Source organism: Prionailurus bengalensis, chromosome E3 (genome assembly GCF_016509475.1).
Source record: "Prionailurus bengalensis isolate Pbe53 chromosome E3, Fcat_Pben_1.1_paternal_pri, whole genome shotgun sequence".
Classification (NCBI taxonomy): domain Eukaryota; kingdom Metazoa; phylum Chordata; class Mammalia; order Carnivora; family Felidae; genus Prionailurus; species Prionailurus bengalensis.
Genome location: NC_057357.1, coordinates 11,285,651 through 11,309,456, shown reverse-complemented (window position 1 = coordinate 11,309,456; position 23,806 = coordinate 11,285,651). Strand labels below are relative to the sequence as shown.

The 23,806-nt window shown below is 59.1% G+C and overlaps 1 protein-coding gene across 3 annotated transcripts in view; it reads right to left on the bottom strand.

Annotated features, from left to right (window-relative positions):
- The window catches only part of GTF2IRD1 (GTF2I repeat domain containing 1), a 124,132-nt gene extending 103,765 nt beyond the window's left edge, over positions 1–20,367 (bottom strand). For 2 of the 3 annotated variants that reach the window (XM_043561352.1, XM_043561353.1), the window contains exon 1: positions 20,219–20,366. The gene's annotated coding sequence lies outside the window, so the exon portion shown is untranslated. Of the gene's footprint in view, positions 1–20,218 lie in introns of all 3 variants that reach the window. The other variant, XM_043561354.1, reaches the window with a different exon arrangement.
- Between the last annotated feature and the right edge of the window lie 3,439 nt (positions 20,368–23,806).

Genomic DNA, 23,806 nt, shown 5'->3' with positions numbered 1-23,806 from the left:
TCTCAAAAATAAATAAGCAAACTTAAAAAAGAAAAAAAAAAAAAAAAGACCTTTTAAAGAGAGTCTAGAGACTTCCACAAGTCACCTGGAGGAGGGGGAGGGGTCTCGCGGGCAGAGGTCAAGGACAGCTCACGGTAGCTTTGGGTAGGTAGGAAGTGAGGCAATATGGAACCAGGACAGCAAGAGCAAGTCTCAACCACTTTGGAAAAGCAGCTCTTAGCGCTTCTAAGTATACGATGTCAGAGCGTGCAGAGCTGGGTGGGGGCCCCTCACCCAACTGCTTCCATGTGCATCCGGGGAAACCCAGAGGGGACAGTCCGCACCCCAGATCTCTGCACACCCAGTGCACGTTTGGGACGTGATGCCACCGTGCTCTCCCGTGCGCCTAACTGCTCTGTGCCAGTTGCAAACCCTTCCCTATTCACTGGTGCAGGTGCTTCAGGGAAACCAACTTGATTTCTTTGAAAATGGGCAACAATTCTGACGGTAGGCATCCCGGTTGTAGGGCAGTGCCCGCACGTGCTTGATTCCAGTGCGTTCTCCCCGGGGCCTGCTCTGTTGAGAAAGGCATCAGACGTATCAACAAACCACAAGTAGGTGCAGCACCACGGGCCGGGCCGAGTCTCTCAAATACGATGAGAGCATCCAGGAGTGGAAGGTCACACCATAGGGGTCCATTTACATGTGGCTCAAAAACATCGGAACTCCTGCATTAGGAGTCAGGATGGTGGTCATTTTGCGGGGGAGGGGTGGAGGAGGGTGGCTGGAAGGAGGCATGGAAGGCTTCTGGGAGCTGGGAATGTTCTGTTCTTGATCTGGGCTGTTACCTGGGTAAGCTGGTTTCTAAAAACTTATCGAGCTGTTGACTTACAACAAATAGCTTTTCTTCTCAACACAAAGTTTTAAAACGACGTGGGGGAACTGGAATCCCCAGGGAGGCAGCGGACAACAGGAAGGCGGTCTTGACAGACCTCAAGAGGCTGTTGCACCGAGGCCCCACCCTGTGACCAGCCGCTTTCATGTCTATGAATCTACCCCGAGGAAATTACCCGAAACGCAAAGATTGATGTGCAAAGGCATTTCGCCAAAGCATGCCACACAGCCGGAAATACACATAGCGCGCGCGCGCGCGCGCGCGCGCGCGCGCGCACACACGTAAGGGAAACAGCAGACAATCCCCAGTGCCCCGTGGGGCCTGGAGCCAGCACTGGACGGATGACCGGCCCCGGGCGCACATGGAAAAGCCAGGGATGAAGCAGACTGTCCGCCTCGCTGGGCTGGATCCATAAGTGACTTACCTTCCCCCTACGTTTTTTGGTTTTTTTTTTTTTTTGTACAGTATCTGAGCTGAGGAGCTGTCATGGTGCGATTTGGAAAGAAAGAACAGAAACCTTCCTCCTTCCAGCCGCCCCGCCCCCAGGACAGGAAAGCAGGCCCAGGCCACGGGCAAAGGGCAGCCGCAGGGAAGCAGAGGCCTTGGGCTGCTTTCCTGGAAATCGAGGGAGGCCTCCTGCCTTCTCTGCCGAGGAGGAGCTGGGGGAAGGGGCAGGTCTGTGGCCTGGCACTGGGAAGCCCGTCTCCTCTGAGCCCAAGGGTTCCAGAAGGTACGGCTTTATGCCGGGGCTCCCCAGGACCAGGTCAGGGCCATGCCTGTGTACCGGGCACTACGACCACGAAGAAAACCCTCAAACTCAGGTTTTGTCCTTTCTCTGCCGCCCCACAGAAGGGAGGGTGCTGCTGGCGGTACAGGGTGGCCGGGTCGCCCCGCGCCTGCCTCGCCAGGAGGGGAGGCTGGGCTCTGGTGGGCAGACTCTCCGGGATCAGGTTTCCGCCCCGTTATTTAAAGCCTGGCTCCCGGCTCCTGGCGGGCGGGCCGGGGCAGCCGCCGCCTGCGTGACTAGGATGAGAAATGGCAATCCTGACTCGGGCCTGCGTGCCTATGGCAACAGGCGTCGTGGCCTTGGAGACTAATCTCCAGGCTGCCAGCCCCCAGGGGCCTCTCCGGGCAGGGCCCCTGCTCCCTGCAGAGGCCCTTGGCCGGGAAGGGGTCCAGCCCCTCTCCCACCAGAGGAGGGGGCATCTGACCTTGCAGGGGAGCCTCTGGCCAGGCTCAAAACACACCAATACCCCCGGCCCCAGCCCATGCCACATCCCCCAGTCATGGTCACACCGGTGGGATGTGGCCACCGTGCATATCACCAACACATTTCATTCTGCACGGCATGGGACCCACACAGCAGGTGCTCCCGCCCGTGGGAGCGTCCAGGCTGGGGGTAGATAGGACACAGACAATAAAATGGGCTATTAAGGAAAAAAAAAAAAAAAAAAAGGTTAAAACATGGTGATACAGGGGCGCCTGGGTGGTCTGTTAAGCGTCTGGCTCTTGATTTCGGCTCAGGTCATGATCTTGCAGTTTGTGGGTTTGAGCCCCAAGTCGGGCTCTGTGCGCTCTCTCTCCCTCTCTCTCTGCCCCTCCCCTACTCATAGGTGCGCTCTCTCTCTCTCTCTCTCTCTCTCAAAATAAACGTTTAAAATGAAACATTTGAAAACATGAAAAATAAAAACACAGTGATACATTTTGATTTGAGTGGTGGTTACCTAGGTGTATACACAGGTAAAAACCTATCATGCTAGACGCTGAAGATTTACGCATTTTTACTGTAAGCTATACTTCAGTTAAAGATAAAAATAAGTGGGGCGCCTGGGTGTCTCGTCGGGTAAGCGTCCAACTCTGGCTGAGGTCATTATCTCGCCGTTCTAAAGTTCGAGCCCCAAGTCAGGCTCTGTGTTGACAGCTCAGTGCCTGGAGCCTGCTTCGGATTCTGTCTCCCTTTTCTCTCTCTCTCCTGCCCCTTCCCCACTCATGCTCTGTCTCTCTCTCTCAAAAATAAGCAAACACTAAAACAGACAAACAAAAAAAGGTAAAAATACGTGACATGTAAGTAGCATGGGCTAGTGGGTGGGGAAGTCGGCGGGGGGGCTCCCTGGAAGAGGTGACATGAGTGGAATGTCAGGCCGCGGGGCAGCGAGAGCTTGCAGGGCAGGGACAGAGCCAGGGGAACCGTGCCAAGCACTGCTCATCTGCAGGGGGGTGACCATCCTGCCCCCCACCCCACCCACCTCCCTGGAAACAAATGCCGAGCAAATATGGCAAGACCCGTTTGAAGGAGTGCCAAATCACTGGCTGTCTGGGAAACCCAACCACCAGCCCGGCCGCCCACGTGTCTCGTGTCTCGGTTGGGCCGGAGCAGGGTGGCGGGTGGGGAGGGGCCGGCTCTGCCTGGCTGGATCATCCAGGTCAGGGCAGGAAGCAGTGGGCAAAGAGCCAGGCTCAGCCATGGGGACTGGGTCAAGGACCTTGCAAGGTCATCATTCAGAGGCCAGGAACCACTGAAGAGTTTGGAGCAGGGGCAGGATGTGGTTAGATGCGGGGAACCTGGCAGTATTTGGCAGATACGGATCCAGAGCCGGGAAGCCAGCAGTTACCAAGCTTCTGCAATGGTCCAAGCCAGAGACGGCCAGGCCTGAGGTCGAGGGTAGCAGCAGGATGGAGGACAGGGTGGCTGGGACCAAGGAAAGGGTGGAGATCTGTGACAGTGTGGACGGGGGAATCCGAGGAGGTGGCACTGGGAGTGATGCCCGGGTTTCTGATTCTGATGATGGAGAGGATGATGGTGCCCTCAGCTCAGCGAGGAACAAAACGACGGGAGGGGGGGGGGGGACCAAGAGGCGGAACCTCCAGTCAAGAGGGCCACCTGTAACCAATCAGGGGCTGGGGGCTAGGTGGGGGGGCTCTGGGCTAACGGGGCAAGATCTGAGAGATTCAGGAGCAGCAAAGGCCCCGGGGGCCAACATGGTGGGAGAAGTCAGAGGAAAACTGAGGACGAGGGAGAGTCGAAGAATCAGGGGAGGGAGAAGGGTGGGAAATTACAGGTCCGGAGGCCTATCGAGGGACCTACAGGAGCACAAGGGCTGGGATGGCACCCTGGGGTGGGCAGGGGAGTGGGTGCAGAGGGCTACAAAGGGCTTCGTGGTCTAGGATGGGAAAACCGGAACAAGGGGGTTGGATGGACACACTCCCAGGTCCTTCCAGATGGATCTCAGCACCTGAGCCAGGAGCCTCTCCTCCCCGGCCCTCTGTTGGTCTAGGAAGATGAAGGGCCCCTGCCCCGTGGCTGCTACATTCCATTGGTTGGGGCGGTGTGTGCAGGACCGGGGAGGGGAACCACAAGCCGGCCCAGGGAGGTGTGCACGCAGGGGCAGGAATTTTGTTTTGTTCGTGGCTGTGCCCCAGAACCACACATACTTGCTTGGTGGACAATCCAGAGGGGGAACCACAACATGAAGCTAGCCAAACCGGACCATCCTTGCCTTCCAGCCTCCCCACACGGGACCCCGGCTGCCCTGTCGGCACCAGGCTGACCCCTCCGCGCGCCAGGAGCGGGGAGAAATAGCGGGGGCGGGCAGGTTCAACCCAATCAGGGCTTGAGTTCCCCACCCAGCTCCCACCGGCCTGTGATGTCCATGGAGGCGGACGCCAGGCCTCAGTTTCCTCGTGAGTAAACCCGAGCCACCGATTCTGCTGCTCTCAGCATTTTGAGGAGGGCGCAGCTGACGTGAGACGAGTGACTGGCACAGGGCCGGAGATCACAGGCGCTCATTAAAGACACGGGAGCACTGACGCTGACATCACTGCGTCCCATCAACTCTGGGTTAGCTCTTGCACGTTTCCAGACAGGCAGCACACTGTCGCTTCTGTTCCCGCCTCCAGGAGGGGGCGCTCAGCCGGCCGTCAGGGGACCCCGGCACCCTGTCCCCTGGTTCTGGGTGACCCCGGCAGGTCAGCGCATGCGGGCCGGGGACGTACGCGTGTGTGGGTTAAGCATCTGCAGCGCGTCAAGGCCGGGTGTCAGGAGACGGTGGGAAGAAGCCAGCGCCGCGGCGGTGCCAGCCCCTGGGGCGATCATGTCTCCCGAGAGCCCCCTTGCCAGACGTAAACAGGCCTTCTCAGAAGGATGAGCAACATGGATGAGGCGCATCAGGCCCTTTCTTGTCGGGAAAAGGCTGGGCGGAAAAAAGCTAATCACGGTGGGTGATCTAACGCCGGGGCTCTGGCTCACGGGCTCCCACCCCAGCCAGCCCTCCTGAGCCGCCAGCTCCCCCCCTGCTCCCCGCTATACCACGTGACCCGGTCCGCTGTGGGGGAGGTCCCAGGTAAGGCCACGCCCAGCTGCAGGCTGGGGATGGGGAGACCTGGCTTCTAACTCCAGACACCACCCCAAAGGGGGCCTTAACTGCTCCTATGGAAATTGGGAACTCAGGCGCAAAGTTCTCCGAGGACTTTCTTGCCCTCCGCCCCACGCGGAAAGACCACCACGCCCCCTCGCCTGGAGTGTGGCCTCCACACCTGCCCCGATCCACACCAGGGCAGTGATCACGGCCACCCTGCCCCCAACCCCGCACCTCTTGTGCCCGCCCTTTTATATCCCAACGCCACTTCCTGCAGGACCCTTTCTTCCTGCACCCCCCATTCCAGGGGCTCCCCCGTCCCAGCCCTGGGCCCACGCACCCCTGTGGGCGTCACACCCATCTGCTGGATACGTGGGGCACAAACCCAGCGCAGGGTAATCCCACTGCACCTGTACACCCCAGACCCGGAACTGGGGGTAAATCAGGCCCGGTCCCTGTGCCTGGAGCGCCCAGGTGGGGAAACAGAAGCTGAAAGTTATAAATGGTGACCACACACAAAAGAGGAGGTTCAGATGTCCGTTCATCAGGTATCTGTCAGATTACACCTGCCGCCTCTCCAGGCCAGCTTGCTGTCTGCGCATGCACGTCACAGCTAATGCGACGGCACCCTGCCCCAGTCATTCCTCCTACTCAGGCCCACACAGTCTGTCCTGGGGGCATCCTACTTAATGACCTGGCCCCTGGGGGATTTTATTTTGTGGCTGGAGGGTCACAGGCACAAACACGCAGGTGCAGCAAAGTCCCCCACCCCGTTACAGCTTTCACGCTGCATCACGTGTGATCCCCCAGCGCCCCAGGAGAGAGGCAGGACGGGACAGGGACCATCACCCATCCCACGCTGGACAACGGATGCACAACGTGTAGGTGACCTTCCTATGATTACACAAGAACCGTGAGGGAGCCAGGACTCCATGGGCACATCCGTGCTCTGTTCCTGCAAAGCACACACATCTCATGTGAAAACATTCACTGCACCCCTGCTCACCGCTCCCTCACTTGGGCGAGGAGTGCCTGGACACCTCCATCCACCAGGGACAACCCAGGCCCACCTGAAGCTCTGGCCAGGTAGTGTGACTCCAGAGTGACCCCTGCCTGCCTGCCCTCCTCTCCCAGCCCCGGGGACGGGAGAACCTGTGGCCCAGGCCCACAGCATCCCCTCCCTAAGGGCCCAACGACCGGTGACAGAGCCCGAGTCTCGGGAGTGTGCACAGGGCCCGTCCTCGTGAGATCTGGGTCTAGACAAGGCTCTGCCAACCCAGCAGCTGGGTGATGCTGGCCAACTTGCTTCCCCTCTCTGGGCCTCAGTCTCTGCCTCCAATAAAGACACACATCCACAGCACCCCGCCTCTTCCTCCCTCACAGAGCAGTGGTGGGAGGTGAAAGCAAGACCCAACAGAGTCTTTCTATCCAAACCCCACCTTGGCCTTGGGCCTAGCTAAACCCCATGTCACATTACGGCCATCATTACCATCGGCAGCCACATGACTGCCCAGTGCTGTGCTGGTCGTATCCTTTTAATGTCCTGCAGCAACCCTAGAGCACAATGGTATCCCTCCCGTTGGACAGATGCAGACCTGGATGCTCAGAAAGGCTGAGTAACTTGCCCAAGGTCACACAGCCAGAAGAGTCAGGGGCCAGCTTCAAAGCAAAGTCTACTAGAAGGAGCAAACAGGCTCCCTGACAATGTCCCCCAGGCAGCTCCCGGCACGCTCACTGCCCAGCGACTGGTGCACAGATATTTGCAGAAGGGCTCTCCTTCTTTGCCTCCCCCATAGGGTGACAGGCTTCAGGACAGGGGCCAGGCTTCCTGTCTGGGGTCGCGGTGAGGCCCAAGGAAGGCTTCCTGGAGGCAGTGTGGCTCCTGAAAACCAGAAGGGACCTCGAGGTATGGAGACATCATTTTTGGAGCCAAAAACAGGGCAGAGGGCCCAGGAAAGGGTCCCATGATGCCAAGATCACAGGCCTTCTGGGATGGTGGGGGGAGAGACAGCACAGCAGAATGCCAGGGACACCTGCTCTCCACACAGACCTCAGACTCGGGGTTGCCTGGTCTGCCCCTGGCCCCCACCACCCATCCACAGCAGCAGACACAGAGCCCCCCCCCCCCCCGCCAAAAAAAAACAAAAAACGGGAGCAAGGAGTCACTGGCTTCCTGGCCCAGAAGGAACCCCTTCTGAAGCCTGGGATGAGAAAGTCACTCCGCTTCCAAAGCCGTGTCCCCGCAGGGATGCAAGTCGGAGGGGAGGGGGGCTCCCAGGCCTTACTCCTGGCATCCTCATACCCGCGTCCAGGGTACCCGCTAGCCTTCTAAGGCCTGCAGCCTGAGAACGCTCCTCGGGGGGCTGACACAGCTCTGAACTGGCTCCCTGAGGCGGGTGGCAGGAACCTGGATGTGAGCCAGCTCCAGCCCGGTGCCTGCCCTCCCCGCCCACACCCACACCCTCCCAGGGGATTGCAGACCTCCCAAGCCTCCAGGGTAGACACGGCCCACATGTCAGTGGCTCCACATCAACGCCAGGATAAACCCAGGGCCTGCATCACTGAGACTGGGTCCACCCGTCTGCCCGAAGAGGGTCGCCACCCAAGATATCCCACCGGCTCCCGGTCAGGGTCTCCTGGGGTCTCTCCTTGAGGAGGTGCTTCCAGGCTGTCAGCCCCACACTGCAGACCACACCTGCTGGGATTCACCTGCACACATAATGGGGCTTCAGGGTGACCCGATGTCATGGGTTTCCAGGACAGAAGCCAGTGCCATGCTCTCGTGCCTCTCCCCAGGGGACACCAGCCACTCCCAAGCTTTACCACAATCAACCACGTCGCACCTCCAGCCTGCGAGCACAAGGTGCAGCCACCCTGTGCCGCCGTGGACCCTCTTCTCTCCTCGTTTAGGGTGTCTTAGAGGCCCTGACCACTCCCACTTCCTTACACTGACACCCCCACCCCCACCCCCCGCCTCACCTTCCACCTGGGTCTGCTCCAAAACCTCCCGCTGTTTTGCCAGACCAGCCAGACAAGGGAGGCTCCGGGGCACCTGCGGGGGGCGGGGGGGGGGGGGTTGTTGCAAGGAGCCCTGGCCCAAGAGTCTCGAGATGAGGTTTGGGATCTTGAGTCTTACCACTCTGGAATCAGCCAAGTGCCTTCCCAGCCCTGACCTCAGTCTCCCCATCTGAAAAGGAAAGGAGGTCAACATATTCTGACGTCCCTTCCGGCTCTAACTGTTCATGGACCAAAAGCACACGGCGTACCCCATCCAGGAAGGTCAGGAACAGCAGAGGCAGAAGGGGGTGCCCGAGGAAGGTGACAGGAGGGGGTGCCAGGGCAGCCCTCGGCCCCAGCCCTAGGCATAAGTCACATGAGTCATCCTGAAAGACTCAAACTCAACGGCTACATGCATAAGGAGGACTGCCACCAACTAAAACAAATGGAATGGCTAACCCTACATGGGGTTAATCCGGAAAGGCCAGTCCCCGGCTCAGGATGGTTTCCGGAAACTGAAGGGTAACACACACGGTGAAAGTCACACTCTTCCGCGTACTGTGCTAGGAGTTTTTACAAATGCATACTGCTGTTTCCTCCACCACAATCAAGGCACAGGGCAGTCCTATCAGCACCCCAAGTCAACCCGCCCCCACACAACTCCGGATCTGCTCCGTCCCTATAGTTGCGCCTCTTCCAACCTGTCACAGAAATGCAACGGGACACGACTTCCCGAGTCTGCCACCTTTCACCCAGGCCGACGCTTCTGCGATTCACCCCTGCTGTCCGGATCAAGGGTTTGGTCGTTCTCGGCACTGACCAGTCTTCCTCGCTATGAACCTACCCGGGTTTGCTTATCCACGCACCGGTTGGACACCGAGATGTTTCCAGTGTGGGGCAATTAGGAATACAGCCACTTGAGATATTTCTCTTCTTCAGGTTCTTATGTAAACGCAAGTTTTCATTTCCCTTGGGCAACTACTGAGGAACAGAATTACCAGGTCATACGGCAAGCCCGTGTTCAACTGTATAAAAAGATGCCCCAAATCCACAGAGATACCATTAGTGGTTGCTAGGGAGTGGGGGGTGGGGGGAATGGGGAGAGACTGCTAATAGATGTGGGGTTTCTTTTGGGGGGGGGGTGATAAAAATTCTTCTGGAATTAGATAGTGGTAACAGTTGCACAACCTTGTGACTATACTAAAAACCACTGGGTAGAATACTTTGAAATGGTGAATTTTATGATGCAATTATATGTCATAAAAATGATAAATAAATAACTGCCAAACTGTTTTCCAAAAATGGCCATGCGGCTTTATACTCCCACCAGCCACATGTGTCTGAGCTCTAGCCCCAGCCAGTTGTAAAGGCAAGACGTCCCATGGCTTGTTCTGGGTTGCGGGGGGACACAGAGGGGCACAGGACCTGAGGCAGGACCTAGTGAGCCCTGGGCTACAGGGCTCCTGGGTTGAGTAGAAAGGAGGTCTCTGGATAGAGAGTCACAAAAGTCTGGCAGGTGACTGACAAAGTGGGGTCCCCTAAGGCCCCAGATGGGCAGTGGTAACTCTGGTCTGTAGAACAGCCACGCACCCATAATCAAAGTCCCCACCCTACCTACTGGGGGGCTCCCACCCCCATTCGTGCTCCTGGAGAAATGAAGATGTCCACACCAGTCTGGGCCACGAGGGGCAAAGCCTGCCCAAAGCATTCCCAACCCCCTTCCTCCCCAACAGGCATGCCTCTTTCTTCCCAATTCCTTACAGCAAGGGGGCATCAGAGGCCCAAAGTCCCATCTGTGCAAAACTAAAGCTCCTGAGGAGAGCGTGTATGAAGGCAAGCCTTTGAGAGTAGAAGCATTCTGCCCTAACTCCTTGTCTCCATCTGGACCGTGGGTGTGAGGACTGGAGGGTATGCAGCCATTCTGTGACCACGATGCATAAGCGTGAAGATAAAATCCAACAAGCTAAATCAAAATCACACAAAATCACAGCTCAGTTAGTTAAGCGTCCGACTCTGGCTCAGGTCATGATCTTGTTGGTCAAGGGGCTCGCGGCTGTCAGCGTGGAGGCCACATCGGATCCTCTGTCTCCCTTTCTCTCTCTGCCCCTCCTTCCCAATAAACAAAAACATTAGAAAAAAAAATTCACATGAGATAGCCCTTCACCCTCACTAGGATGGCTATGATCAAAAAGACGATACCAAGTGTTGGCAAGGATGCGGAAAAACTGGAACCCTCACACATTGCCGGTGGGAACATAAAATGGTGCCGCCGTCACGCAGTTCCTCAGGATGTGAAACACAGAACTGCCACTATGACCCAGCAATTCCATTCCCAGGTGTTTAGCCAATAGAACAGACAGCATAGTGCACACAAAAATCTGTGCACAAGTGCTCACAACAGCCGAAAAGTGGAAATGACCCAAGCATCCATCAACCGATGAATGGATAGGCAAAAGGTGGCCCGTCCACACAGCGGAATATTATTTGGCCGTTAAAAGGAGAGGCACTGTGACACCTGCCCCAACTTGGATAAACCTCGGAAACGCAATGCTGAGATTAAGAAGCCAGACATAAAGGCCACATGTTAGAGGGTTCCACTGACATGAAACGTCCAGAATAGGCACATGCAGGGACAGAAAGTGAACCAGTGGTTGCCAGGGGTGGGGGGCGGAGGCAGCAGAGGGCTGACGATGTAACGGGTTGGGATTTCTTTTTGAGGGGATGAAATGCTCAGAAATTTGACTGCACAGCTCTGTGAATGTATGAAATCATACTTCAGCGTATGCTTCAAAGAAAATACATTTTTTTAATGTTTCTTTATTTTTGAGAGACAGAGCGTGAGCAAGGAAGGGGCAGAGAGAGAGGGAGACACAGAATCGAAAGCAGGCTCCAGGCCCTGAGCTGTCAGCACAGAGCCCGACACGGGACTCGAACCCACGGACCGTGAGATCATGACCTGAGCCGAAGTCGGACGCCCAACCGACTGAGCCACCCAAGCGCCCCTAAAGAAAGTAATTTTTAAAAGAACTTAATCTAACAAGCTAAGGAGGAAAGAACCGAGCCCCTGAAGGCATCACTGAGCCCCCATCCCAGCCTCTGACCGCCTACCCACGGCTTTTTTTGTTGGGAGGAATAAAAGCCCTTGTCGAAGCCATTAAAGTTCAGTCTTTCTATTACCTGGAGTCAAACGCACTCCTAAGCGACAGACTCGTCCCCCGTGGCCACCTGCCGGGCCTACAGGGGCTCTGTACCCTGAGCAGCCTTGGGGCCAGGCTGGTGGTCGGGATTCGGCTAAATGCCAAGTTATCCAACACAGTCCCCACCGGCGGCCCCCCAGAATGCCACACATACGTGTGTGAGCGCACACACGCACACACGCGCACAAGCGTGTGTGTCTAAATAGCCCAGGGGATTAACTGTTCTGACGCGCCACACTTGTGCTCTCTCCATACACACACCAGCTGCCCTTCACAGAGGGGAAACCCCCCCAAACCAGTCTACACCCGGCCCAGGGAGACACAGGGCCTCGCCACCACCCCCCTCCAGATGCCCCTGAGAGTCACAGCCAGGCCAGAAACGGGGAGCACGGGGGGGTGAGCCGGTGAGAATCAGTATCCGAAGGCAGAGAAGGCCCTTGACCTTCCAAGGCCCCACCCCTAGTGGCCCAACACCTCGCTCGCTTCTAACTCACTTAACAAGTTTACACTGGACACTCGCTCTGGGCCAGGCAGGGTGCCGGGGGCGGGGATGTGGAAGGATGAGGCGCCAAGGCCTGGACCCATCGGAAGGTGACAGGCCAGGTCAAGGGCAGCTGGAACCCTCAGGGGCTGTCGGAACACAGAGGAGGGGCACCGAACGCGGGCTCGGAAGGGGGCACAGGGAAGGCTTCCAGAGACACGTGGCATCCAAGCTGAGCCCTGCAAGTAAGAATCGGCCCAGTGAAACGGACAGGGAGCATTAAATACGTTCCAGGGAGAAGCAACACCACACAGGGAAGCAAGGCAGAAGCACGGTATGTTCTAGAAACCGAGGGAAGCTCACTGTGCTGGCACGGAAACAGGTGGGGCCTGGCCATGCCTAGTCGGGGAGGGAGGCGATCAGATGAAGGTCTTTGCCAGGACCCAACACCTCGCCGCTTCTGCAGCAAAATGCTCACTTGGCCACATGCATCGTCATTCCTGTCTCTGGACCCTTAGGTTGTCACCCCCCTCCTCGAAATGTCCACCCCAGACTACTCCTGGGTCTACACCCCACCCACCCTCCAGGGGCCAGTGAGAAGTCACCTCCTGCAGGCTGCCCTCAGGCATATCCCATTGGGAAAAGACGGCTCTCCCCAAACCAACCACAGGGCCACTGCCCCCGGGTAGCCCCGGCCCCAGGGGACTAACCAGCTCTACCCTTGGGGTTTTCCCAGCTTGCAGAAACAGAAACTGAGGCATGGCACACCCCATGCTCCATGAGCAGAGGCGGTAAGAGCAAAGCAGGAAATGATGGCATCCGGTTCCTCTCTGGGCACGACTGGGGCTCCCAGTCCCCACCCGAACGAACGCGCTTGTCCTCCCAAGAACACTGCAGTGTAGGAACAAGCAGCCTCAGTGGTTCAGATGAGGCTCAGAGAGGTAAAGGCACTTGCCTGACGCCACACAGCAGGTCAGTGGTGAGAACTGGGACTTGCACCACGCCTGCCTGGCTTCAAAGGCCCTGCTGTTTCCATGGCACCCTGCTGGGAAGTAGGGAAGCCCCGTGGCAGGTAAAGGAGCTCCAAGGAGGGGCACCGGCCTCTGACCGGGCAAGGAAGAGCATCTCTCCCTTGGACAATGGAACAGGACCACAGGGACGATGTGGTAGCCTTCCCCGCCCAGAGGGCTGCACCCCCAGCTGGAAGGCAGGGTGAGCACGGGGAAGAGGGGCAACCACCCCCCTTCCCAAAGGCCCTACCTCTCCCAACCTGGGCCTCTCGGCTGAAAGCCGGCACACCTGAAAAACCAGCTCCTGGATAAACATGAGAGAGACACCAGACTGGCCCAGTCCTAAGGCCCCCCTGGAGCCCGCCAGGACCACCTTGGAGCTGGGTGGGTGGGCAGGCAGGGGTCCTGCCTGCTCCAGGGAGCCACCCAGGAGCACCCTAGGGCCCTTCTGTATGGGCCTAGCCTGCACAGTCCTTCCTGACTTCCCACCAGGTACAGCTCCAGGGTGGGACTGAGGGGTGCAGGCTTTGCGACTGGGCCGGGGGAGGAGGAGGGGGGAGGGAGGAGGGAGGAGGGGAGGGGGGCCGGGGGCAGCTGGGCTCATCAGGAAAAGCAAACGACTTGTTTACAAAAAAACAAAGTTAAAACCCCTCAAATCTCTTGAGGCACCCAGGCAGGCCGTGTCAGCCCCCAAGGAGCTCCCTTTCCTCAGGAGCCCGCACACCCCGGGAGGCCGACAAAGCTCCCATTGGGTCCCCTGCACTCAGACACCACAGTTCCCGACGCCCACCCACGACCCGCCCAGGTACTGCCGCCTCCTTTCTCAGACGGTCAAACTGAGGCCTAGCGACTGTGCAGTGTTCCAAAGCACACGCAGCGGGCAGGCAGAGCGGGAATCAGCCTGACCAGAAGCTTCTGTGACCAATCGAAACCTCAGGACTGCCCGCACGAATGTGCAGAACAGCCGCTGTCCACGAAGGGCCAACTTCTGGCAGACGATTTTATTTAGAATACCCCAACAGGTACCGTGGATACAAGTGGCCCTACTCTGGCTCAAAAGGGGCCAGGGAACCAGAGGCCTGCACATCCCCACCTCCTCCCCACTCCCAGCGGCCCCCATGCCCTCTAGGGCTCTGCGGAGGCCCCCCGGCTGGTGTAACCGCAGCTAAGTCCCTCACTGGCCCTCCGTTTACAGACGACCGATCCGAAGCACAGAGATGAAAAGTCACTTGCCTGAGGTCACACAGCGCCCCCCCCCCAAGGAACCCTAAATCATGCTCCTGACTGCAACGCCAGCCTCACTGTCCTGCCCTACCCTCCTCTCCCCGCACCCCCCGCCCCCTGCGGAGGACAAGCCCTGGCCTTGTTTCAGGAAAACACAGAAGTTCAACTCCAGGCTCCAAAGCTGCAGGAGTGGAGACCTGGGAGGCACTGCCAGGGACCTCCAGACTCCGGGGGAGCAGGGCACACGGAGATGGGTGAGACACCACAGGGCGCACAAAGCTCCCCGCCCTCCAGGCCCTCACCCGCCCCCCAGCTGTCCCAGGGCCGGGAGCATCACTGTCCCAGGAGCCCACCTGCACAGCAGAGGGCAGCCGCAGGAGGGTGTAATTTCATCGGGGGCTCGCTGGCTGTGTGAGTCACCAGAAACGGAGGATGAAATTCTAGGCTCTGCGGACAGAGGTGTGCACCTTTCTTGGCTCAGGACCGGCTCTCAATGGGGGAGGGGATGGGGGTGCAGGCAGTGTCCCTGTGAAAACGAGCAAAGGCACCCCTCTTCTTCTCTGGGTGGTCCCAAGCAGGGCTCTGCAAACCCCGAGTGCTGGGTGGGGCCATGTGGCACATCCATACCGTGGCATGGCCCTCAGCAACCAAAAGGAAGCAGATTCCAATACGCCTGGGTCTAAGAAGCCAGACTCAGGCTGCATACTGTGTGACTGCATTTATGTGCCGTTCTGGAAAATGCAAAACTACAGACAGAAAACACACAGAGGTAGAAAGAAAGAGAGAAAGAGAAAGAGAGAGAGAAAGAGAAAGAGAAAAAGAAAGAGAAAGAGAAAAAGAGAGAAAGAGAAAGAAAGAAAGAAAGAAAGAAAGAAAGAAAGAAAGAAAGAAAGAAAGAAAGAAAGAAGAAAACGAAAAAAGAAAACACAGTGGTTGCCAGGAGCTGGGGGAAGCTAAGGGGCTGGCTGCAAACGAGCTTGAGGAAACTTTAAGGGGTGGTGGAACGTTCCATGTCTTTGCAGAGGCCGGGCTGCGTGAAGCAGCACATTGTACACGCAGTGGTCAAACCCCTTAGAAAGCACACTTAAGACTTGAGCATTTCGGGGGATTCCCTCATCCTTCACCAAAATACACACCCACCCATGGGGTGAGCCTTTCCTACGTGCGGGCCGGGGGCTGGATGCCAGGACCTGAGAATCTGCAGACCTGGGGCATCTGCAAGTTTCTCACTGCCTGGTGGAGTGACAGATAGACAGATGGACAGATATAGACTCCCCTATATGGTGGTTCTGCCAGAAGTCAGAAAATACACCTTGAGACACCACCCCCCCCCCCGCCCCCAATCAGCAAACAGGCCTGGCCCCGTCCAAGCCTCCAGGACAGAAGCAGCCTGAGGGCCTCCTCCAGCTACGGGCTCAGCCCCCCATCCCCAACTATACAGACTTGCTGTGCACCTGCAGGCTACCCAAGACCCAAGGCCCTCGAGCCAGGACCACTCACCTCTGGCTTCCCACATGGTCTCCACTCCAGGCCTGCACTGGGGTGACCCACATATCCACGCTCTGGAGGCTCCCCCCGTCCATCCACAGTATCTGAGGCTCAGGCAGGAGAGGGCGTATCATCTCCATGCTACATATGAGCACACAACCCAGACTTGGGGGCAAAGGGACATGGTACACAGGACCCTGCCTCTTATTTCTTGGCTATAGCCACGGGGGCATCCCTCAAGGGACTGCCCCTCACCGCCTGTGACCCAACCCAGCAAAGATGCTCCCTTACCAGGGGCCCCTGAGGCAGGATCTCTAAGTCTTGAAGTGGGGGGGAACCATCAGAGAAACGGCCTCCCAGCGCTCAGGCCTCGCTCTGTAAACCTTGATGGCAAATCCTAACTTGGGTGCCCGATAGTGTCCCCAGCAGCTTCCCTTCCCCTCTACCCCCCCTCCCAACCACAGTGGCACAGAAGTCTCCGAAAATCAGGGCTTCCCAGAGCCCCCCACACCACCCAAGCTTAACAGGAGATCCGGACCCTGGGACCACAGACTAGAGAAAGCCAGACCGAGGTAACTGGAGTCAGTGCTGCCTGATTCAAACTCCCCCAGCCCATCCCCTGGAGCTTTGGGTTGAGCCCTGACCCCAACTCCAGGCCTCAACCACTCCCTGAGCCTCTCTCCCCAGTCCCCGACAGTCCCCGACAGTCCCCCAGCCCAGAGGTCACAGCTGCAAGGTTGCCAGATAAAATACGAGACCCCCGGTTCAGCTCCAGCTGAACAAAGTTACATCCTCAATCCTGCATTATCTGTGGCTTATCCGAAATCCAAATTTAACTGGGCATCCCTATTTTTATTAGCCAGATCTTGGCAACCAGAAGCAGGTGGTCCTGAAGGAGGGAGACAGGTGGGCACACAAATAGCTCTGGGTTGGCCAGACCCAGCTCCGGACCAAGAGGAAGAGTGTCGGGAACAAGGGCTCTGCCTGAGTGAGACACACCGACCAGCCATCCCCAGCCCGGGTGGGGACAAAGTACAGCCCCACCCAGCCCATTCAGCAAACTTAAGTCCCCACAAAGTGAACAAGGGCTCAGCCCCTTGCGCCAGCCCCCCATCTCCCGGGGCTCTGAGTCCCTTACTGTCATCAGCCACAACCCACAGCACTGAGTCTGAAATGACAGAGTAGCTACCCCAGCGAGCACGAGGGTCTCAGGGTCCCAGCCAGACACGCCTGCAAATGAGGGGCCTAGGAACCAAGTGGGGGAGCTGGCTCCCCTTGGGCCCCGCCTGGACACCCCAACATCTACACACATGTCTGCACTGTCTCCCTGCCACCGAAGGTGGGAGGTGGGGGGGGGTGAGGGGGCACACATCTCATTGCTGCTTCTAACCAATTCCATTTCTTCTCCAGTTCTCCCACATAAAACAATCCTTCCAATACTCCACCTCTGCTTATGAATTAATTCCTGCTGGGAATTCCCTTGCGGCTGCCCTAAGGGTCCACGTCTCCCGGGCCCCACAGCCTCCCGGAAGGTTCCGAGCCCCCGGCCGGCCCCGAGTCCTGCTCTGCTCCCCGGTGTTTGTGAATTCACCCTGCAAGTCGTGTTCCCGGGTGCCCCTTGAGGCCTCCGCAGGCCCCTGGAGCTGGGCACACATTCCCGCTTGTCCCAGGGAACCTGGCTGTGAGGCATTGAAGAGTCGCCCACAGACAGCCAAGAACCAGAGGTCTGAGAAGCAGGACAGAGGATATTCAGGAGTCTCACCATGGGGGGGGGATCCTCCCCACAGATAGGGATTCAGGGATAACAGGCTTAGCAATATGGGCCAAGGCTCTGAAGCCAGACTTCATCCATTCATTCCCTCAAGCAGCCATTCAACAAGTATTTGGGTGCCAGCCCTGGGCACCAGGGAATCAAAAGCAAGCCCCGGTCCCTGCCCTGCCCTTAGGGCACCTGGGGAGACAGATGTGGAGCCTCTGAGTGAGATCAACGCTGGGACAGAGGAAGGACAGGACGCCACGGGGGACACAGAGGTAGCACCGAGGCCAGCCCTGGGATTCCAGCCCGAGTACCGTCAGCGTAGTCTTCATGGAGAGGAAACAGGCAAATCCTACCACCCGTATCCCCGACTCTAGGCAGGGCCACCAAAGGAAGTCTCCCACCCCCTCAGAGGAAGGATGCGAAGAACCTTCCAGGGAAGACGAACAGCTCATGCAAAGGGCATTCAGGAAAACTGAGGGACTCAATGAACCGGTCGAGGTGGCAGTGGATGGACGGATGAGTGACGGAACCCAGAACAGGGATGGACCAGGCAATGCGGTCTGTGGCTCCAAGGTCACACTTGTAGGAGACGAATGCCCCATGGCGTCACCCTGAGATCCTCACCTGGGGTTTCTGACCACCCCCCGGACTGCTGCCAGACTGTGCAGGCGCTGGCTGCTGGGATGTGAGAACATCTGCCTCCGAGACCCCCTTTCTGACTATCTCCAAGCATCGAACACTAACATCCGCCACTGTGCCGGAAGGCGAGCCTGGCTCTGGGAGAGACTGCCTTCCAAGAACAGATAAAAAGTATTTGCGATGAGCACACTGCACATAAACGACCCTTCCTCTAGCACCTGGTGAACAGTCCTCTTAAGTAGGTTAAACGTGTCCCGACAACGCTGTCGTTAAGACCCAGGGTTGCCACCCTTGGCCCCAGGTCTCCCAGATTTTATTTATTTCGTTTTTAAACTTTATTTATTTTGAGAGTGAGAAAGTGCATTTGCAGGGGAAGGACAGAGAGAGAGGGACAGAGAGAGAATCCCAAGCAAGCTCCATGCTGTCAGCTCAGAGCCCCATGTGGGGCTCGAACTCACGAACCACGAGATCATGCCCTGAGCCAAAATCAAGAGTGACGCTGAATGGACTGAACCACCCAGGTGCTCCTCCCACATTTTAAATGTACCAGCAGAATTCCAACCTTTGCTTGTTTCCTCTGCTGGGGTCCTCTGGGACCCTCTGAGTCACAGCCTCAACTTTCTAGGTCACTCTCCTAGCGGGCTGCAGAATGGGGTGTGGTCTTAAGCCTCTCAAATCCCAAAAGCAGGTGGGGGGTTCTGACATCCCCTCACCTTGGAGCCAAGTCTGTCCCTTGGTCCAGTGGTCCCTGTTCGGAAGAGGTCAGAGTCTACCTCAAACCCTCCTGGGCTCCCGCAGTGGGTGGCTTGGGATGGGCACCTGACCACCCATCTTGGCCACCCCTGCGCCCAGACCATCCCCACCAGCAGCCACCAGCCTCCCAGCCACTGCTGCCTCCTGCTCCGAATAAATAATCAATGCCAGTGCCCTTTCCCTTTGGGAATGACACTGCTGAAATAAATGGCTGCTTGGAAGGCACCTCCCAAGCCCCGAGGACCCGGGCAGTGCCGAGGAGCAAGCAGTCCCAGCCCGGAGGCCACCAGAGGAGGTCAGAGCAGCTTCTGGCCGCCTCTTCCTTCCACTGTGAGCAGCAAGGGAAGGCCCCTGCCAGTGCCCACTCCTCGGTCCACGCCTGCCCCTCACCCAGCTGCTAGGCCCAGGGCAGTCCCACGCCCCCCACCACCAGGACCCCACTCCATCCAAGGACAGCGCTGCCCCCACTTGCCTGGCAAGGAGACCCCTGCGTGTGGAGTTCCCTCACTTCCGCGGTGATGGGGGACACAGGGGCCTCCCCCCACCCAGGTCTGGTCCACGGAGGTTAGGTCACATGGCCAGATGTCCAGGAGGGCAGAACTCTCAGCTGCAACGTCCCCCTCTGCCCTGGGCCCAGGCCAGGGCATCATCCCTGTCCCTGGCCACACGCCGGGGCCGGAGCCCAGGAGAGGCACCGAGCCCATCATTTCGAAGGACTCAGGATGGGGGGGTGGGCATCAAGCACCCCGTGACGCTCCACAGGCCTCCCTGCCCGTGTGCGGGAACTCAGAGACCACCTACATGCGGGGCACCCCCAACTTGCTCCTCTGAATGCTTTGTGGCCCCCACCGCCATCCTCTGAGACTCTTCCCCGCCCTCCTCCACAGGTTCAGCTGCCGCCACTCAGGCCAGCCCCCTCCCCGGGGTACCCCAACAGGAACCACTGTGCGGGGCAGTCCTCGCTGTGTCGGACTCAGCCTGCGAGTGGGGGGCACCGGCCGGGAGATGGCCCATCCCGAGGAAGGCAGAGGTGGGGGGCGGGGGGGGGGCGGGGACCGGCGGCCTTCCCAGCCCCCTCTGCTCCCACACTGGCGCCCGCCGCCGCGGGCAGCACGACTGACCTCATTCGCCAACTGCAGCAGCCTGCGGGCGCCCGCCGCCCGCCCGGGACGCCCCCCACCTCCGGAAGGACCGGGGGGGTGACAGTTCCCGGCTCCCACCCCCCTCCCGGCAGGTGAGGGCGGCCGGCCCTCCCCGCCGCCACCACCCCCCACCCCCCCACCCCGGCCCGAATTATAATCCCAGTCACGTGCCTCCCAAGGCACCCGAAAGCCGGACCCAGATTCTGGAACACCTTGAGGGGGAGGGGCGGGGGCCACGGGGGTGGGAGGAGAAGGGGAGAAGGGCCTCGGCGCCCGCCCCCCGCAAAAGTTTCTCCTACCTTGGAGGATCCCCAAGCGCTCCTGCCAGCGGCGCCCCGGCCCCGGCCCGCGGCCAGGACTCAGCCTCCTGCCGCTGCCTCCTTAATTAATCCGGGAGAATGGGGGAAGGCGCGGCGGAGGGAGGCGCGGCGCGGCGCGGCGCGGCGGGGGGGCGGGGGGCGCGGGGCGCGGGGCGCCGGCCGGGGAGGGGCCGCGGCGGGGGCTCTCGGGCCGGCCGGGGGGCTGGCGCTCGGCGGCCCCCACCCCCGGCGCGGGCTGCGGCGGAGGGCGGGGCGCGGCGCGGGGAGCGGAGCCGAGAGCGGGAGCGCAGGGAGGCTCTTTGTTCTGTAATCCCAGTAAGATTGCCAGCCATTCGCCCCGGCCCTAATCCCAGCCCCGCGCAACACCACCCTCCATTGGCTGCCATTTACATACGGGATTAGCCCGCCCGGCCCGCCCCGCGCCCCGGCCTGGGCACCGCGGGGGGAGCGCCGCGCCCCCGCCCCGCCCCCGGCGCCCCGAGCGCGCGCCGCCCCAGCGCCCGCCGCCAGGGGGGCCTGCGGGAGGGGCGCCCGCGGCCTCGGCGCCCCCTGGCTGCCCGGCGACGCCCCTCTGCCTCCCCAGCGCCCCGTCAGGGGCGGATTAGGAAGCCGGGGCGCGGGGTTCCCGGGGCGCAGGGTCAAGGTCACTCAGCGGGCGCGGGGAGACACCCTGGAGCAGGGCCCGGCGCCCTGCGCGGCGGAGGCGGCGGCGGCGGCTGGAGAACCGAAGTCTTCGGCTGACTGGTCACTCCCACCTTGCCCAGGTTGGCTTCCGGTGGCCGGTCCAGGTACCTCTTTCAGCCTTTGTCCCTGGGGATGTGAAGGAAGGCAGTGGCCTGCCCAAGGTCGCAACAGATCCAGCTGGAGGCTCCAAGGCCCATCTTGCCTGGGCAGCCCTCCTAATGATCCCCGACTCAGGCGTTTGCCACCCCCTTCCCCTACCATACCAGCCGTCCTACGGAATCAGGGAGCACACCTCTCATCCTGTGCAAAGCTGCGCATCTTCATTCAGTAGAGGGAGTGGTGCCCCGAGCCCTGTGCTGGGCCCTTGCTATGCTGGGCACTCCTGGGAGGGACACGAGCCAGGCAGGCCCCAACCCCAGGGAACCCCTGGCCTAGATGGAGAGAGCCAGATGGAGATTGAGAACCTTCGAGGTCCCAGCAAAGCCCACGGAGTCTTCCCCCAACCTCCTTGGGGCCCTGCTGGGCGCACAGCGGGCACTTGGTAAAGGATAAACTTGGCTGGGCAGGTCTAGCCCACAAGCCCATCAGACAGAGCTTCTCCTGGGCAGGCCAGGTCCACAGTGCCCAGCCCAAGGCCAAGCCCAGAGGGGCCCCTGGTGCCCATAATGCCTTGCCCACGGTGTTGGTCAGAGGAGTGGGAGTGAGGAATGAGGCCACAGAAGCCCCCTTCGTCACACACTGCTTTTTGCCCTCTCGGGAGTACCTCCCTATCCCCCTCATCACCAGAAGGCCTGGGGGACATCCTGACACCCTGTTGTTGTACTGGCCTCGTTTTCAATGAGGGGAGGTGACCCGCTTAGGGACGTACAGCATGTGCATGGCGCGGCTGGGACTGTCTCCATAGCCCCGGTTGAGCCCACTGGCCTACGGTCCATCCATCCAACTGCAATGGTGGTAAGGCGTGGCCTCAGTGGGTCTGGCTGGGGCAAACTGGTCAGGAGGAGCTGGCTGGGCTGTTGGTTTCTAGGGAGAATGCTTTCCAGACCCCCAAATCCTGGGGCAGAGTGCCGGAAGCCTGTGTGCCCCAGGGCCTGGAGGAGCTGAGAGGCCTGGTGGGGAGGGAGTACCGGTGTGTGCTCACTACTGCCCTCTGCAGGCAGAATCCAGAGCAGCAATAATGCGAGTGGGGTGTTGCTGACCTCTTCCAACCTCTGGGCTGTTCTTCCCCGTCCAGAACAGCCAGTCTGCCCCCAACCTTGCCCAGGCAGACTGGGGGGCAGCGCGCCACAGCAGAAGGCCTTGGCCCGGCACGTCTAGGCCCTGCCCCACTACGTGTGACTAGGGTATGACCCCTGGCTTCCCATTCATTAACAGTATGGCCTAGGCCAAGGCGATTGCCCTCACTGGGCCTCAGCTTCCTGATCTGTAATATGGAGCCAAGGTACTCCTTTCTCTGTGTGATGACTGGGAGGGCTGAATGACATGTGCCACAGGGGAGATGCTTAGTGTAGTGCCTGCTGGGTAGTAGGTACTCGGCAGGGAGTAGTTCTCAATTTTTTAATTTGTTGGCTTCTTCTAGGGGCAAAGCCCCACTCAGAGTCTTGCTGGACCGGGTCTTCCTGCGGAGGTGAGGATTCTAAGGACAAGGTCAGGGGCGTTCCATTTTTGTCAAGTTCGGTTCCTTCCCCGGAGAAGGGCAGCAGGAGTTCCCTCGGCCGGGAGGGGAGTTTGGTTGAAAAGTCCTTGTTGGTGGCTGCTCCCCGCCTATAGGAGCCTCCACTGGCCTCACCCTCCCTCAGGCCTGGCTGCATCCCTGTCCTACACAGATGTGGAAACTGAGGCTGCTCTCACTGCCTTCCCCTTCATAACCTGGAAGTCACAGGACTCCTTCCATCACAAAGCCTCTTCCGTGCCCTCGTTCATCCCACCTTCCTGACAACCCTTCCGGCAGGTGGACCTGACAATCCCCATTTCACAGATGGGAACGTAAGATGCCAGGCCATCCGCGGAAGTGAGTGTGTACCTGTGCGTCCTGTCAGTTCAGGGGCTCCCCGGTAGGAGCTGGTCTCTCTCTCCTGGCCCAGTGCCCGTATCCCAGGGTCTCGGACCAGTAGACTGGCCAGAACTGCCCCCAGGGACTCAGTTCCCTGCTTCCCTGGGGTTTGGGCCCAGTCCTGGCTCCCTGACCTCCTGTGCGCATCATTTCCTTTCCCACGATCTCGGCCACATCTCTTGGGTCCTTGCTCCTTGGAGGTAAGACTCCAGGGAGTCATAGAAGAGACAGAAGGACAGCCTCCTTACCTTGGGGCAAGCCTATGGGGAGGAGCCTAGGATATGCTACCCTAGACGTGACCACAGGGGCCAAAGGTGAGGACGGTGAAATCAGCACCTTCATCTCACCGAGGGGGGAAGGGCTGACACAGCAGCCCAGCGGTGCAGGTCGGGAATGGACCTCAGGGCTCCCGATCCCCAACCCACCACTCCGTTTTGCCATCTCTGTGGGTTTCCTTGGATTTTCAGGAAATGATTTTAGCTGATAATTAGTATTCATCCTTTAAAAATAAGACTCAAACGGTTTCTGGAACCAGCTACGCCTCTTTCTCTTCAGAGCATACCTCCTGTTCCATCGTGGAAATCAAAGGGAAAATAAGGTTCAGTGTATGGAATGTGCAGGACCCATAGAACCCGTAGCCCAGACGGTAAATGTTATCCCTGCCGGCCAGGGTGCTCAGGTGATATGGGGGCCGCATGGCAGCAAAGGGTAGCTGATGGGCTTGCTTGGGGACCTCCAAATCCTCCCTCCGCCTCCCAAGGCGGGCCATCCCCCCAGGTCACCAGCAACAATTCTTTTCATTCCCAAATCTTTCTTTCCGTGGCTTATCC